General features: G+C 44.9%; 1 protein-coding gene and 1 pseudogene across 3 annotated transcripts in view; both read right to left on the bottom strand.

Moving 5' to 3' along the window:
• The window catches only part of GMDS (GDP-mannose 4,6-dehydratase), a 477,644-nt gene that overhangs the window by 139,472 nt on the left and 319,742 nt on the right, over positions 1-18,430 (bottom strand). The window lies entirely within an intron of this gene.
• On the bottom strand, positions 9,955-10,833 carry LOC132598109 (small ribosomal subunit protein uS2 pseudogene; annotated as a pseudogene).

The raw sequence follows: 18,430 nt of genomic DNA, 5'->3' as shown, positions 1-18,430 counted from the left end.
AGCACAGCCTGCCTGAGGCCAGAGTTCTCTGTATAATGCCCCCATTCTTGGAGACCATGTTGGGATGACCTTTCAGGAAGGGAGAAATACACTTTCTGGGAGGACGCTAAGCCCAGTGGCCTTGGTGGGGGATGCAGGTATGCATTTCTAGTTTGCTGCTTCGAGTTTGAAAAATGCAAGCCATGCTATTTATACGAACAAGAATGTTCCCTTGTTGGAGAACACGACATTCCTGGATTACTGCTGTTCAAGCCGCCAGCCCTGGTAGCTATTCAGTAGATAAGTAATTAGTAACAGTTCTGTTGGACCACGAACATCAGAGATTCATTCCCTTTGAATAGAACCTTAACACAGCAGTAAAGGTTTATAGCTACATAAAGCTGTCCAGCTGGAGTGGACGCAACCCGCAACATTTTCCATGCAAACCCACACCCACGATGTGTTTATTCCCCACCCCACCTTGCTCCCGTGGCAGAGGCAGGGAGAACGAAACAGATGTTTGCACGAGAATTTTCCCAGGCTCAATTCAAGAAGCTGAACCAGTGCACCCACCGAGCGGATGGGGCGGCCCACTCTCCCCCAGAACGATGGTTTAGGGACCCAGGGAGCCTCAGAGAGACCTTTAAAGCTGGGATGCTACCCGTCTGCGACACTAACACTGACCGTCACCAGCTTTCAAGAAGGGACAGGGCAGAGCGATCATATTTTTAACTCGTTGACGTTTTCAGTGTGTTTATATATATCTCGGAGAAAATACCTCACCCAAGGACGCTACCCATCCCCACAAATAAACGACACTGGATGCTATCGGGCTGAAAGAGGCACTGACCTTAAAGAGCAATGTCGCAGTCACTGCTAGTAACAAACTTTGAATTTGGATATTTAAGCAGACTCTGTTAAACAAAGACCCATATTCGCTTCAATAGAAAAACTGAGACGCAGTAGCACATAAGGAAAGTGAAAACAAAAATGCTGCAACCGTTTCAGTTGATTATTACAACGTAAAACAAAATCTACTCCCTAAGATATTTTAACAAAGTCGCACAAGCCCTCACTGAGAGTCTGCAGTATACATATGCTAAGAGCGCCTCAGCGCACACACACATGCCAGTCTCCAGTTAGCCTGCGGGCCTTGTGTACAGCCCGCACTCAATCCCTGTGACTTGACTTGAACTGGAGGATGAGACAGAATTCTGTGAGATTAAAAAGAAGAAAGAAGCTTTCTACAAAGCCAGCATTTTCTAAAATAGGCATATCTCAAACTAATAGGCAGGAAGCGTATTTAAAAAAATGTTTTTGCTTTAGGTCTGAAAGATTTTCCTTTCCAACTATAAAACAGCTGAAATCCTGTATCCTCAGCCCAACGTAATTTCACGCCTAATTTATGGAAATGGAAAACCAAAGGACTCTGGGAGGGTGAGGACAGGCAGGAGGGACGGATGGTGTGACATGAGCGGGAGGGCAAGGGGTGGGCTGGGGACGACCCTTGCAGGGGCAGGCACAGTGAGGGTCCGGCAGAAACACGTGTTAGGAGGGGAACGGGGGCTCGGCTGAATGAACTCACTGTTACCCTTTTCCCCTCCCGTAAGTCTTCTTTTCCCCGATACTGTCTGAATTTGAAACATCTAATTTAATCCGCGGAGGGCCAGTGTTCCTTTTATTTCCTGTCTGTGCTGAAGCAGTCGCCTGTTTCAATTACGACTTTCCCCGCTCCTCTGTCTTCCGTGCTCCAGCTGGCTCAAGTGCACTTCCTTGGAAGGTAAAATGCACTAACTGTGCTGATCACAGACTGATAGCCTGAGAGCCACAATATTTAATAGCTGCACTGATAAGTAGGTTTAAAAAAATCCATTTTGAGCCTAAACAAAAGGATATTATGTAGCTGTATGTTCAATTACGGTCCAGTTAAATTCTTGCTCCCGTTAGGTGGAACTTCACGCCGGCAGCCGACATAATTCAGTGTTAAAGCAAATGTCACCAGCACTGTAGGCTTGAGAAATGCTCCCTCCTGCCTCTCCGTTAGTGCTGCTGACTTGGGACCAGCTCGGTGCAATTATTTCAGAGAACAGCACTGTGGGACTGATGGGCCTTCTTGCAAAACCTCGGCTGGCTAAAAATAGGACTGTTTTGTAGTCGAGATGGCAAAAAACGTCTCTGGGCTGTAAACCCCACTCAATGTATTTCTTCTCTGCCTTATGACACCACATTTTTGTCCCCTTCTTTTTTCCGTCCCTCCTTACTCACAGTGGAGTTTAATTACAGTTTAATCTCTTTCAGGGAGCAGTCCTGGGGCCCTTACTGTTCAACCACAGTATTATCGAGACCACAGCTACCATTTATGGCAGAAGGTAGAGGCTCCCCTTAGAAAACCCCCGATTCCCCCACCCCCCGAATACATACACACACACATACATACATACGTAAATAAATACATAAATAAACACACAGTGACTTTACTACCGACTCACACTGCACGTTTTTATGAGGCCCTAGAGATGCCAGCCCAATAATTAAAGAAATACCTGCGAGGCGCAGATCAACACTCACCCTGTTCAACTCTGCTGGGTCAATAAACCTGAAGGAAAACTTTTAAGTTAACAAGACTGTTTGGGCCTCCAGTTGCCGAAGTGTTGGGTTACACTGAGGGGAAATGAGAGGGGGGAGAGAGGGGGCGAGGTTCTCGGGAGAGAGCCAGCTCTGCACCCTGAGGTGCAGGCAACGCGGTGGGAACTCCACTGTAAGGCCAGGGCGCACACGGTCGGACTTGACTTTTGCTGCTTGAAGCTCACAGGTGTCTGATTTTGCGTGCATTATCTTGAGAGAGTTGCTGCAATGCCAGGGCTCCCAGAAAAGAAAAGGATACTGACTTGACCATTCACCAGGAGAAGAAAGCCGATGACAAGATAAAGCCAGGACTCAAGGGTGAGAGGGAACGGTCACCAGTACTTGGTTTCCTTTACTGTCTTCGTTCTGTAACTGCCTTATGGCCAGTGGACTAATCAGCTCATTTTCTCTGAGGAAGCAGGAACAACAAGAGCCTTTTATTCAGCTCACAGAGCAAAGCTGGCTACCTGGAGGGTTTGCTTTCGCGCATGAACGTGGCTCTAATGGAAGCCTTTCCAACCTCACGTCCTTCTCTCCAGTCTTTTAAATCGCACCCAGCGGGGCCACGGAGTCCTCTGGGGCTGCACCCAGACCCCCTCAACCATCCCGGAGGCTGGTCCCCAAAACAGCAACCGTGCCTCGGCCACCTACATTACTGGGGCCATTCTGCTTTTCTCTCTGTCACTTCAGGGATTTGGGGTAAAAAGCGCTGCTTTGTGCCAACCCTGCCAGTGAATCAGAACTTCAGGGCCAGCTGGTCCCCTCAGCTGATCACACCACCCTGAGTCACTGGCTCCCCCACTACCAGAGGACAGATACGTCTCTTATTTATCACGAACTGTATACACTTTCACTGGAAATTACAGAAGGTCAAAATGTGCTAAAGTAAAACACAAAGCCAATGAACAGAAAGTTCTAGAAACTTACTAGAGATTCACTGCTAAGCCTTACCAATGCACATTTTTACATGACAGTAATGTGTTTATTCTATTTCGTGCTTCCCCCAAGCTCTTTACTATCATACGCTCACTTCCATTGGCAGCTGAAATGCATTGCTCTTGATAGTTTCTAGGCTAAGGTCATCTCTGCAAATTCAAAGGCAGAGAACTCCAGGACCTCAGTGGAATATTTTTCCAAGTGCTTCAACAAAATTAAAACTTTTGTTTGAGAAAAAAATGGTCGCCAAGTATCCTGCAGCCAACGTTCTAAAGAAGTTGAGTGGCTTTCTATTCCAAAGAGAAATTAAAACAGGCATCTTACTGTCTGTATTAGAGTATCAACTTTCTGCCTTTTTTATCTTATTTTAGGAACTGATGGGTCCCTTTCCTGTCACATAGAACTTACAGCTCCATCTTTACATTCTTAGATTTCCATAAGGTAGCTTATTGGTTTAGCCCTTTAAGATGGTTCAATGTCATGCTGTTTGATTTTACGAAGTACTGATACAGGAAGTGGTCTGACATGTAGGCTTTATCTTTCTTTTTTCTGTCATGTTCAATATGCACTTAAGTATTCTAAGATACACTGTTTGTTTTCTAAGTAGGGGGAGCATGTATTATTAAACATATGTTCCTGTGTATTGAAGGGGTACACATCCATGCCATTTTGTAGGGCTGTATGGTGGTGTGCTGTAGGGCTCTGATGTAGCCCATAAGCATTCCAGAGCCGCAGTTCTCAGAGTGTGATCCGGGGTCCCTGGAGGTCCCTGCCTGAGACCCTGTAATTCGGTCTCCAGGGCAAAATTATTTTCTAATAACACGAGGATGTTGTGTCTTTGCCATTATCCTTCTCTCGTGAGTGTGCAGGGGTCCTCCAGAGGCCACCTGAGTTGTGACACTGCAAGACTGTCAGAGCAGATTAGAGAATCCAACTGTCTTCTATTCATCCAGACATTAATGAGATTTTTTTCAAATGTGAAATAATGCTACTCTTCTTACTAATATTTTGTTTTTAAAAACAGTTATTCTTCATAAAATATTTCTACCAGGTTATTTTTTTAAAGAATTAATAAATATCTCTTAAATATCACTGTTTTATTTTCTAATATGGTAAATATTGGTAGACACAAGCCACAAAAGCAAAAGTAGCTTGAGATCCTCAATAATTTTTAAGAGGGTGTTAAGGGGAGGGGAGGGGACTCTGAGATGAAAACGGTTCGCAGAACTCTGGTCCAGGGCCCTCAGGCGGCTTCCAGTTTGGGGCTCCTCTACTGCACGGTTTCAGTTTATATGAAAATGTGGGTATTTGTAATTGTGATCTGTGTGTGAAAATGTATCTAGATGACCAACTTTGTTCCAAGTCCAAATCAGCCCCTTACTTTGGAAGAAGCATAAGCCATTCAAACATCAGCGTTAGGGCCTGGAGGAGAGCTATCCCCGCTAGTAAAACAGGCCTTAGCATTTGCTCATTGGGGTTACTTAAAGTACTGACTACCACACTAACAGTTCTTATAAACTGAGATCTTAGTTTTGGATTCAAGAAGCGGATTCTCTTGGATCAGCACTCATACTGTCAAAGCAATTCAAGTCATTAAAAGTCTCTGAATGTGGGCACGGGCGCCCCATCCATTGTCAAAGGAAACTGTGCGGGCACCACGGTCGTCAGAGACCCTGGTCTGTGGGCCCATTCGTAACTTAAATAGGGCTGTGGAAACACCTTTTCAACTTGATCCATTTTGGATTTTGGTACAAAAGCCTTCTGTTATTACAGCCATTAGTATGTGTCAGTGACATATAATGGATTTGAATTTGCCCAGGTTAGAATTTAGGATTCTTCCATTTCAAAACAGGAAAAAGGCTCTGTTGATATTTTCACACACTAATACCTATAATCGAAACCTAAGGTTTTATTTAAGCAATAGTTATCTTTCAAAAATAGGAGCATAACAGATACAAATTCACAGATCAGCTCATGTTTCCCTCAGAGCTGAAAGCCACAGTTCACTCGACGTGTCTGTCACTGTGCTGCCATCAGGCCTCTTCAAGTGCTGACATGTCCAGTCCTAATGACAAATGTCATCTGCATATATGGTCTCCATTTAGACCCGAGAATCTCAGTACTGGGGGGTGGGGGCAGAGGTAGTCTGTGTGCTTTGGAAAAGCACGTTCAGCATTTTAGCTGTGTGTGGTTTTTTTTTTTTTTTTAGTTATAATATTTATTTTTATAATTCAAAGAACAGATTAGAGAAAGTGAGATTTATTGACAGGGATCTTGTACTTACGATGACAGATTTTTACTCTCTTATAAAATCCCTCCCTTGCTTCAATCTAAGCCGAAGGGTAGAACCATGGACTGTAAACCCCACCAGAGCAGGAACATGTGTGTGTTTCATGCTGTTTGGGCAAATGACCATAATGTGAACCCAGTTAAAATTCACTGGAATAATTATGGATGAAAGAATGAATTTCAAAAACTGAAATGTTGTTCTAATTTTTAACAAAGATACCAAAACAATTCAATGGGGGAAAAGGAAGGTGTTTTCAAGAAAGCTCTAGAACAGCTGGATATCGCACAGAAAAGGACGCATCTCCACCCCTGCCTCACACCACACACAGAAGCAGCTGTAGGTGGATCACAGATCTTGAGATAAAAGCTAACACTACAAAGCTCCCTGAAGAAACATGACCACAGAGCCGAGCAGATTCTGGAGGAAGACACAGTAACACTAACCTTGAAGGGAAAATGATAAACCAAACTTGACGACGATCAAAGACCGCACATCAGAGGAAACCACAAAGAAAGTGAAAAGGCAACAGAGACCGGGAGAAAATACTCCCGCTGCACACGGCTGACGGAGGACTTGATTCTACACAATATAAAGAACTCCGACAAATTAGCGCAGGAGAGCCAGGAGCCCGAACGTTTTCAGACTGAGCGCACCATCATCTGCCCAGGGAAGCAGAGTCAGAGCAGCCAGCAGGGAGGAAGCCTGCGCTCATCCAAGCAGCCCTGCTACCTGGCCCCCCACGGGAGTGGTGCACAGTTGGTAAAGGAAATGGCAAGAGGCTTCCAGTTAACCAGAGAGGCAGAAAAGTGAGTGGGAAATTATAACGGAGCGCGAGACGGCGCAGTGAGAACCTCGAGGGGGTGTGGCTGAGCACAAGGGCAGCCCTCAAGTCACATACCTGGTTTCATCTCCTTCCAGTCTTATCTGCATTAGTGCCCCTTCCACATACACACTTGGGTCTCACTTGCCCATCTCTGTTCTATGCAGAGATACACAGCAACGACCACGGCGAGGTTCTAGTTAATTCTGTGTAGAATGGACAGGTAGGTGTAACGCCCAGAACTTACTGTCAAATGGAAGGAACGTTCTTGGAATTTTCTTGTTGATCAGTATTTGGAGTTTGGCTTTTGAAACAAGTTCTTGAGAGTGTTTCATGCTGTTAAGTAGTAACTGAGTTTCTCTAGCCCTGGAATTTGTCAGACACACACATGTAACAATTGCTTCGAAGGAAGCCCATTTCCAGCTTAAAAAGAAAACAACAAAAAGTAAGTCCTGCCTGATGTAGCAATTCTGAAAAAGATCCGTTTCCTCTGTTGAGAATTTCAAGATCACCTTTTCCTCCAAACATATTAAAAGGTGAGGACGGTTGGAATTAAACCGAAGTCAACATTACAAAATACTACTGATATAAATGGAGACTTGAAAAAAAAGAAATCCTAAGCTCTCACTGACACCACTTGCACTAGCATATGCTGTGTGTGTGTGTGTGTGTGTGTGTGGGTCTGTGTGTGGGTGGTGTGCATGCATATACAGACCTACCTACCTCTGTGTCCACTTCTGTATCTCTCCCTCGGATATATGTAATTAAGATGAAGGTCCTTGTCTTTTTCTTTTTCAAAGATGATTTTACATCAGTTATTTTCCATGAACACATCTGGTGTTTCTTTAAAGCCTGAATTTACTAATGAAAGAAGGATTTGTGCTTTTTCAACATAAATCCATTTTATTTTCTCCAGGCTCTTCCTTCTCTACTCAAAGCTGATGACTTCTTAAACCAAAATGGTTGGTCAGAATCCAATCAAGAATATAAAGGCAACTGAATAAATAAAACCATGAAGTAAGTGTAAAATATTAGTGTCCAGACATCCAAGATGTATGCGGCTACTATGAAACTTCCACAGCTGTACCGGCCTGGAGCCCATGTGGTCCCCCAGATTTAACAGGACCCATTACCAGTAAGAGTTTTATTTGCTTAATAAATTACATTCTAAAGCACAATAGCCTAGGTTCATAGCTGTAAAATTGCCAAATATTGTCAATGACCACTCTCTGGTCATAAATAACAAAATAATCTATGACTCATTGGATTTTTGATTCCCAGGGCAATTCTTTCTCACCATTACTCAAAAATGTAAAAAAGTGCCTCTACGTGGCATTTTATGGAGGTTATAAATTACTCAGAGGAGACGACACAGGACAGATTTGTTGGCCAAGTAACAGGAACCAGCCAACCAAGTGTGTAAATTAAAGAGCCAGTGACAAAGAAGAGGGCTAGTGAAAGCATTCTGCAATCTAGGAATAGACGAGGATTAACTACGAAAAGAGAGGAGGGGGTGGAAGGAAAGGGGTGCACAAACCCCTCCCGGAGCAGTTACGCGACCGCTAGGGGCGACGTATGAAAGTGGTCGGACCGTGGCCTCAAAGAACGAAGCTCAGTTACCCTTGAAATACAGTTCATGTTCACAGCCTTAGGGTGGACACTGACATGTAACAGGTGCCACAGAGATAAACCTGGGATGGTTTTTTTTTTTTTAACTAATATCAATTTTCAAACTGATTCAGTTGATTAATAGTTCTTCCATTTATTCAAAGAACAGATACTGAGCAGGTGCTGTGTGCCCACCCTGAGGCCAGGGGCTGGGGCGCGGACAGCAATCAGGCACAGCCCTGCCGTCCTGGAGGCTGGGATGCGGGGCGGCCCCGGCCTGGGATGGCACAGTCTGAAGGCTCCTAAGCTAACCCAGCCGGGGTGGGAAGGCCAGCTCAGGGGCGGCTGTGCTCGGAGGACCGGTGAGAGGACAGCGGGGAGGCAGGATGGAGACAGTTTTCGGGCAGATGGACCAGAGTAAATAAAGGCGGCCTGGAGAGCCTGGTCTGTCCCGGGAACAGACAGGGAGATGAGGGGGAGGGAAGGGGGGCCATCGCAGGGGTCTCCTCGGCCCAAGGGGGTGAGGACAAGGTCACGCTGGCTTTAGGAAGGTTACTCGCCTTCAGCGCCGTGGCTCAGGGCATCTCATGCTGAGGACCAAAGTCAAGCGTGTTTCAACGGAACCATCTTGGAAACTAAAAATTTATCTTGGTGGTGGCAGTTAATTATGAAAACTAGAACAGACCTGGCTGCCTTCTTTTCACACGCACTGAACACGTGAGGGCCCAGTGCTTTGCCTGGGAGTCGGCGGTGGCGGCCGCAGCAGGGTGCCTCGGGCGGCGCTGAGATGGGCTGCCCGGTACCGGGCTCACCGGCCCCTCCTTTCTTCGTGGGGCTCTTTCTCCTCGTTGTTCTCAGGACAACTGGCAATGGCTTAGGACGGTTCTGACAACGGGAAGTAGAATCTTGTTGATTAGTTTGTCCCACGCAACGAGGACAGAGTCTAAAAGCTTCTTTTAGTCTCTTATGACTTAGAGGGACTGCTGTGCTGGGTAAATTCTCAGGCCCACCGAGGCTGAAAGGATGAAATAATCCTTTAAAAACTTTCACCTTGTCCGTGGAAATACGTCCTGTTTCATAGGAGTCAACCAAGAACAGAGTCCTGAGGCTTTTCTGGGATTCACTATGCAGCTACGAAGTTTGAACTGCTCTGAACAGACATTTGGACCGACAAGTGATGCACGTTTACTAGCAGCTAAGTTTCATTCATCTTTATGTCCCCGACAACTCCCACTGGTATTCTGCACTTGGTAGGTGATTAAATACATCTTGCATAAATGAAAGAATGCGTGCTGCTTTTAATTATTAGTAGACTATTACATTTTACTATATCTTCAACATATAAAATTTTATATGTATGATCACTACCAGTATTTTGATTGTACACAGTTTTTTTTTAAACTAGAGACCTCCATAATGCTTTGGGGGACTTAATGGCAAAGGAGGTATCTTGCCTCTTGCATGGGAACAGCCACAGGCATGACCTCTGTGCCTTGCTGAAGGGTGCGATACTGCCCCTCCCCCATCGCCCGTGGACAGCAGGAACTCCACCTGCGATAACAGTGACTGCTGGTTTGTAGTCCCACTTTGCTCTCCACCGTTCTCCGAATAAGTTGGATGGTCCGTTTTCTTTCTTTTTTTGGAAACTGTTTATTTCCGTCCACCTATTTCCATTTTAAGAGTTTGCAGAAGAAGTTTAAGACCACTCAGTGGCTGTTCCTACCGCTCAGCGGCCTGAGCAGTGGCAGCTGCAGACCAGTCTTCAGTGGCAGGCCGAGCACTGCAGTCTTCAGCGGGGAACCGCTGAACAGGCACGGGGGCACCTGCACACCTTCGGACCAGTCCGTCACCTCCGGCTGAGCAGCAGGGAACTCAGGAGGTGGCGTGGTCCATTCACCCTGAAATTCCTCCTTGGCCACAGCCTTCTCAGCTGCTGCCTGCTCGTCCTTTTCAATCTCTTCAGGGTCTCTGCAGAAGTAGAGGTCAGGCATGGCCTCCCAGGGGTGTTCACGGGAGATGGTGCCACGCATGCGCAGAACTTCCCGGGCAAAGCATCCACCACATCAGACCCCCTGAGTGAGCTCCCCTGTTGTTGCATGGGATGGCAATGTCCACCCATCACAGAGGAGAGAGTGTCACACAGAGCAACGGCAGGCAGGTTAGCATAAGAGGCCTCTGTGAGAGGCAGGTGGGCAGCCCTGGGCTCAGTAGCCACTGGAAGACTTGGCTCCCGGAAGGCGGCCTGGATCTGGTTAGTGAAGGTCCCAGGAATGAAGCGGCCAGAGACAGAAGCGGCTCCAGTGGCAGCAGCAAACTTCAGCCCAGCTCGCTGGCCAGTGTTCCTGGAGGATACGACGCTGACATCAGCTGGGTTTTCAATGGCAACCATGGCACGAGCTGCCAACAGAAGCTTCTCCCAGGTTCTCTTCAGATTTATGATGTAGATGCCATCACTTCTGTAGATGTGCTGCTCCATTTGCAAGTCAAGGCTGGTGCCAACTAAGTGGGTTCCTGCTGCAAGGAATTTGAGGACATCCTCCTCCTTCATTTGCAGGACATCAAGGGCTCCGGACATTGTCAGAGCTTCCCTTTAAGTTACGATGGGAATCCAGAACAACGCCGTATGGACCCCTGCCTGACTGGCGCGGAAAGAAGCTTGATGGTCCTTTAAAGCAAGGACTATGTTCACATAATCCTCTTTCAACACCTAACACACATCCACTGAGATTAAGTCCCTAATTTTAAAATGCTTTGCATCCATAATTTTAGAATTAGAAGCTCTGGTGTTCATTCATCTTATTCATCTAACTAATGTTTACTGAGCACCTACTATGCTCCTGGTACAGCGCTGGATATATAAAAATAACGACACCTTCTTACTGTCACGGAAATCACAGTCGAGGAGGAGAAGAGAATTAGGGTTAAGATATGGGAAATGCTAAAATACAGCTCTATACACAATGCCACAGAAGCACAGTGGAGGGAGGAGCTGTTCTGAATGGGACGAAAGCTGGGCTGGAGCAACGCTTACAGAGGTCAGATCTCAGATGAGGACCTAGTAAGATGCAGGGAGCTCACAGCCCAAGAGAGGCTGTGTAGCCTGGGCCAGGTGACGGGAAGAGCAGGGTCACAGGCCTGGCCGCGCAGGGTGGGCTGCGGGATGCCTGGCTCTCCCGGCCACTCATGTGAAGAGCTCATGAAAGGGAGGCTGAAGGCAGCAAACGGGGACCAGGTGAATCTTACTGAGGACTTTAGACTTTCGGTAGCTCAGGTTGCGTTGAGAGACGCAGAGAGAACCAGAGGTCCCCAGTGGAGCAGCTGTAGAATCTTCCAAGAAATTCAGGAGGAGGATGTGAGGGAGGCAAAGAAGAAAGGGAAGGGAAGGGGGAGAGGGAGGGGGAGGGGAGAGGGAGGGGGAGGGGAGGGGGAGGGGGAGGGGAGAGGGAAGAGGGGAGAGGGAGGAGGAGGGGAGAGGGAGGGGAGGGGAGAGGGAGGGGGAGGGGAGAGGGAGGGGGAGGGGAGAGGGAGGGGAGGGGAGAGGGAGGGGAGGGGAGAGGGAGGGAGGGGGAGGGGAGAGGGAGGGGAGGGGAGAGGGAGGGAGGGGGAGGGGCGGGCGGGGCGGGGCGGGGAGGGGAGGGGCGGGGAGGGGAATGAAATTATTTTAGGAACAACTATTCCTAAGTCATTCCCATTTTCATCTGATTTACGAAAAAGAAGGAATTCTTCTGGGCTTCCTTTTTCATCTGAAAACTCTACATGATGTCCCAGGAGACAGAGAGAATCATAAAATCCCTGAAGAGGTGCCTTGGGAGTAATTGGTTCTAGATAGCTAATGACGGATGGCTGAGAAAACAGAGAAAGCGCCAGAGCTCTTAATAAGAGCATCTTTCCAAGGATTACGACATCCCCACGAGACCCTTAAGAGCTTCAAGTGTAAGAGAAAAAGCCATTCACTGGCCTTCCTTTAGAAAAGAAGTCTCTACTAACTTACACTCTTCAAATATGATTTAAAGCAAAAACTTCTTAAAAATGTTTCTTAGCACAGTCAACTAAACATAGAATTGTCCCATCCTGGTGTTCTCTAGGTGGAAAGTGAAATATTGGGGGAAAGTCGCAGAATAAACTCCACTCATTGTTTAATACAATTAGTAATACTTGGTTTCGTATAAAGAAAGGTAGGGACTGGATTATAAATCACACTTGCTTCTTGAGAGCACGTTTTGAAAATCTGGCATCACAAACATGGTGCATTGGTGCAGCTCCTGGCTCCGGGGCGACCTGAAGCCTGTCCCCCTTCTCGTGTTTCCATTTTCATGTCAGCAGATCTCACCTGTCGATAAGAACTAATACTGACCACAGAATTTTAAACCCAATCAGAATATCAGTTCCGGGGTAAGAGTCTGACTAAATCTACCTTGGCTGCCAAGAGTTTCCAGCTCCCCAGGCCGGGAGGTTTCATCCCCTTCCTCACAGAGACAGGAATCTTCTCACAAAGGAGAAGCACCCACTTCCAAAGGACCATGGCTAGAAGGGCTTTTTCTTCCTTCTAAAAGAAGGGTAACTTTTGGGACCAGAAAGACTGTCAGAACTTTATGACAAGTCTTGTAATGTTTTCAACATTAAGACCCAAGATAAGGGTACCCGGGAAAAAAAAGTGCAGCTGCCTTTGGAACATTCAGGGACCACCCAGGCTGCTCTCTGTGCCACAGGGCTGTCCATGTGCCACAGGGCTATTATGAAGACTTAAATGGTGTAAGACTCAACAATATAAAAGCTACTTAATGTCTATAGTTTTAAAGAACTCTCAAGTGGAAGATGAGCAGATTCAATTTGAAGGTATTTAATGTTTTTACCAAAAAATCTGTGTGTGTGTGTGTGTGTATTTCAAAGCTCACATATTGAAACAGTTCTGCTTTATAATTATAATTATAAATTCTAAATTTCATTATACAGAACCAATTAAACAACTGGCATTTATTTTATGATTTTGTAAAATTTCTTGACATTTCAGTTTCTGGATATTTCAGTTTCCAATGAAAAATGATAGGAGGAACAGTTCATCCTATTTATTTTGTTTATTTTAAATCAAATGTGAAAAAACGAGTCACATTTGGGGACAATAGGACACATTCAATAAAACATCATAAATTCTAAGACAAAACACGTGATCATGCTACGAAATAAGCGTCTGTAAGACGAAATGAATTCTGCTGTGGGTTAGACCCCCCAGGTGCGCACTACGTCTCTTTCAACATAAAGAGCTGGGACTTGCTCTGTCTTGAAATGCTTTAGGGTCATTTAAGACATTTTTCCCCAGTGCATATACTGCCTGCAGTAACAAAGCCATTCACCTAGTTAAACATTTCCACAATTCACCCCAGGTTTGAGGCAAGTTCAGAGCGTTAGTCCACCCCATAAATAATATGTTTAACCCACCAAGTGACCATGTGCAAATATATACAGAAAAAGTGATACTTTCACAAAGTAAACATTAGATAACTATTTTTGGGAAAAAAAGTTATGGTGGAAAATCTCAGTGCCTTTGTTTTTGCTATTAAATTCTCAAAGGAGGCTACTTGTGGTCTGGACTTACTGATCACACATGAAAAGGTACCTGGACAGAGGTGGCAGCCCTGCCCATGGGCTCAAAAGGAGACATTCACTCCACTTGATGAGTAACACCATGGAATAATCCATTTCTTGGAAAACTAGGAGAAAATTAGCCTGAATTTTTGTTTGTTTTTCTCCTTTGTGATGACTCACATGCTTTGAACCCCACTTTATTAAAAAGAGTCAGTAAGTTGCTCAAGTGAGATTTAAAAATATAAACCCACTCCCATTCACACAAGGTAAGGAACAAGCCTTTCGATTCCTTTCTTTCTTTCTTTCCTCCTTTCTTTCCCCTTTCTTTCTTTCCTCCTTCCTTCCTTCCTTTTTCCTTCCTTCTTTCTTCCCCCTTTCTTTCTTTTCCTTCTTTCTTTCTTTCCTTTTCTTTTTCTTTCTTTCCTTCCTTCCTTCTTTCTTTCCTCCCTTCCTCCCTTCCTTCCTTCTCTCTTTCTTTCTTCCTTTCCTTTTTTCTTTCTAATGAAAAGGAACAGGAGCAGTAAAAGGCCAGGATGAGTGTGCAGATAACTTCCTATTTAATTATTCAGCTCTTTGGATGGCCCCGTATTCTGATGTCCTCTCTCATTTTTATTCTTGCAAATTTCACTCACGAGAAAACCCAGACTGGTGGAATACTGCAAAGCAGAGAGAAAAAGGAAGCACTTCAATTGGTAAAAGCAGTCTGTGTATGACACAATACATTTCTGATCTCTGATACGTGGTGTCTGCTAGTAGCACCGCTGTCTGCAAAGGAGAAGTCGCTGAGCAGAGGGCCTGCTGTCCCACGGGTACGGGCGCTGAGCTGAGCGGAGGCCTGGCCTCCATATGACTCTGACCCTGACCTGACCGGTGAGGTGGCCGGGCAGGGCCGGCACTGGCAGAGAAGTAATCACTTACTCCCTGACCCTAACCCATCCCATAGTTCCGAGCACCTACTGTGTGCTCGGCTATGTTCTCGGCGGCATTTACGGGAATTCTGCCACACACACTAGCAGCTTTAATCATCTCCACTCATCGCTACCATCTTAACAGAAATGGTATTTTTATGACGTCCTTCTAGACGAGGAAAGTGAGGTCCAAAGAGCTTATTTAGCTGTCCTAAATCACATCAACTAAGGACCAGGCTAGGGCTGCGTCCCAGTGCTGTCTCATTTCAAAGCTCAGGAACTCCTGATGGCAGTATTACAGGGATTCCACAAAGTACCACTGTTAGATTTATTCAGGTACATTAACCCTCTTCCAAAATACAGGTATCTGGGACTTCTCTGGTGATGCAGTGGTTAAGAATCCACCAGCCAATGCAGGGGACACGGGTTCAAGCCCTGCTCCGGGAAGATCCCACATGCCACAGAGCAACTAAGCCCGTGCGCCACAACTACTGAGCCTGCGCTCTAGAGCCTGCGAGCCACAACTACTGAGCCCACGTGCCACAACTCTGAGCCCGTGCACCTAGAGCCCGTGCTCCACAACGAGAGAAGCCACTGCAATGAAGAGTAGCCTCTGCTCGCCGCAACTAGAGAAAGCCTGTGCGCAGCAACGAAGAAGACCCAACGCAGTCAAAAAAAATTAATTAATTAATTAAAAAAATAAAAGACCTCCCTCCCGAAAATACAGGTATCCATAGAGGGAAGATGTCAGACTGCTATTGGTAATTCAAAACATTTGGCCGTGTTTTCTATTTTTTTATAACTTTAAAAGTAATACATTCTCATTGTAACAAATCAAAGAACACAGAAGTACATAAAGACTTTCTCCACCTCTTTCAAACAAAGTTGAATTCAACCCACTGACCAAGTCCGAATTTGGCATTTTTCTTTTCATACTATTTTCTCTGCTCATGCTAACTGCAGCAAATAGATACACACAGACACTTTTCTTTTTTTTAAGTTGCGGAAGCTTTTCTTTTTGTCTTTTGACCACAGGACGCTGCTTCCATGGGAGTTTCAATGGAGGAGTGGCAACAGGCTCTCGGGAGACCAGGGAAACTGCCCGAGGAAAGCAGGTCTGGTAAGATTATCAGAGTTACCATGTCATTAAGAAAACATCCTTCTCCTTCCTTCTGGAGCAGGATCTAGAAAGCCAGTCACTAATGAATTAGCCATGACCGCACTTAGAAGCAGCAGCAGGGCTATATACACGCTGGTGTCCACACACACCTATGTCATCCACTGCTGCCCTGCACACACACACACACACACACACACACACACACACGATGCTGCTGACGGCCTGCGACCTGCAACATGCCTTCCTGTTCCAGCACCAATGGGTCTGCATTTTCTTTCAACTTGGCAAGGTTAAAAAACAGACTCGTCATAAGTGTGTAATGTCTTGAACCAAAATAGACTTCCTTAATGATTTGTTTTCTCCAATTTCACCACAAAATGTAATGCAGCCAACAAAAGAACTATTCTTCCCTGCGTATAATAACATGTTATTCAACAATCATGTAAGAGAGCCTATACGTGAGACTGCCAAGGGTCTGAAATGGAGTTTCTAACTGCAATGTTTGCGAAGAAACCTTTTTTTTTATTTTTCAAGTTTCACTCCAAGGCTTTGAGTGAAGTGATATAAATATCTAGGAATATACAGTTTTGCTTTACTACTGTAACGTGTTTACAGAAGTAGTTACGGCTTACTTTGTAACACGGGCCACTGAAAACATCAACCATAAAAACATATACAAATACAAACGAATTCTCAGCAGGTCATTTACTCTGTAGCAGAACCAAGCCCATTAACTGCTTCTGTCCCTGTGAGGGCAAACGGCTCCCCGTGAGGCCGCCTCGGGAGCACCGCTCGGCTTTCTGGGGAGCTCACAGCAGGCCATTCGCTGGGCGAAGAGAAGGGGGCGGGGAAAGGCCTGCTGGAGCCTAAAGGAGGTTATAATAAAATGAAGTCATGAGCTTCTTCCTTTTTTAAGGAGAATGCAAAAGAAAGAAAAATTATAATGCCGTAAAGAGCTAAGAAAAAGGGGAAAAAGTGAAATCACTTTATTAAGTTTCCTGAAATATACAGTTGGTCTTAAAATATGCCTCCTAGTCACTGGCCCAACAGAAAACTACAGAAGACGGGAAAACGTAAAATCCCCATCCGAATGCATGTTGCAAATTCATGGTATAAATATGACAATGGATGACAATATTACCAAAAATGTTCTGGATCTCCTACATTTCTGGGCAACTTAACTGAGTATATGAAAATGTATTAGCCAAGAGAAAGTAGAGCTAATGAATTTTAAAAACTAGAATATGAAAGACAGATTATTGTAATGACTTAACTTTGAAATGACTCCAACTTAGGGTTTCTCTAAGTGAAAGTTTTCTCCCAAGTGAGAGAAGAAATGCTACCTGGGTGGTGGTGGTGGAAACAGGACAAGTACACACATGCATACACACACATATACCAATAGACACACACAGATACACATACACACATATACACATACATATATACACACACACATATACCCATAGACACACACACACACACACACATACACACACACATATACCCATAGACACACATAGATACACACACATATACACAAACATACATACACACATATACCCAGACACACACAGATACACACACATGCACACACATATCCACATACATATATACACACACATATACCCATAGACACGCACACATACATATATACACACACATATACCCATAGACACACATATACACATACATACATACACGCACACATATACCCAGACACACAGATACACGCACACACGCACACACATATATACATACACACACACACACATAACCACAGACACACACACATGCACACACGTATACACATACATATATACACACATATACCCATAGACACACACAGATACACACCCATACACACACATATATATACCCACATATATAAACACATGCATACACTCTATACACACATATACACACACAGATATACTCACACATATAAACACATGCACACACTCTATACACACATATGCATGTGCACATGCACACATACATATATACATACACACATACCAACAGACACACACACACATACCCACATATACAAACACATGCATACACACACTCTATACACACATATACAACGCACATACACACATGAACACACATATACACATACATATATACACACACATATACCAATAGACACACAGATACACACACATATACACACATAGATATACCCACATAAACACATGCACACACTCTATATGCACATGCACATATACACATGCACACACATATACACACACATATACCAATAGACACACATAGATACACACACATAGATATACCCACATATAAGCGCACATGCATACCCACACTCTATACACGTACATATACACATGCATAGACACACATATACACACACATATATATATAAACATGCATATACACACATGCGCACAGTATACACATGCATATATACAAATGTATACACACATATACGTACACACGTATTGTATATATACATGTAATACACAGGTGTATATACACACATATGCCCGCACACCTATATATACACACACATTCACATCATGTATGTAGCACACACA

Source organism: Globicephala melas, chromosome 11 (genome assembly GCF_963455315.2).
Source record: "Globicephala melas chromosome 11, mGloMel1.2, whole genome shotgun sequence".
NCBI lineage: Eukaryota > Metazoa > Chordata > Mammalia > Artiodactyla > Delphinidae > Globicephala > Globicephala melas.
The sequence above is the reverse complement of the archived record's forward strand: the minus strand, read 5'-3'. Positions and strand labels throughout refer to the sequence as shown.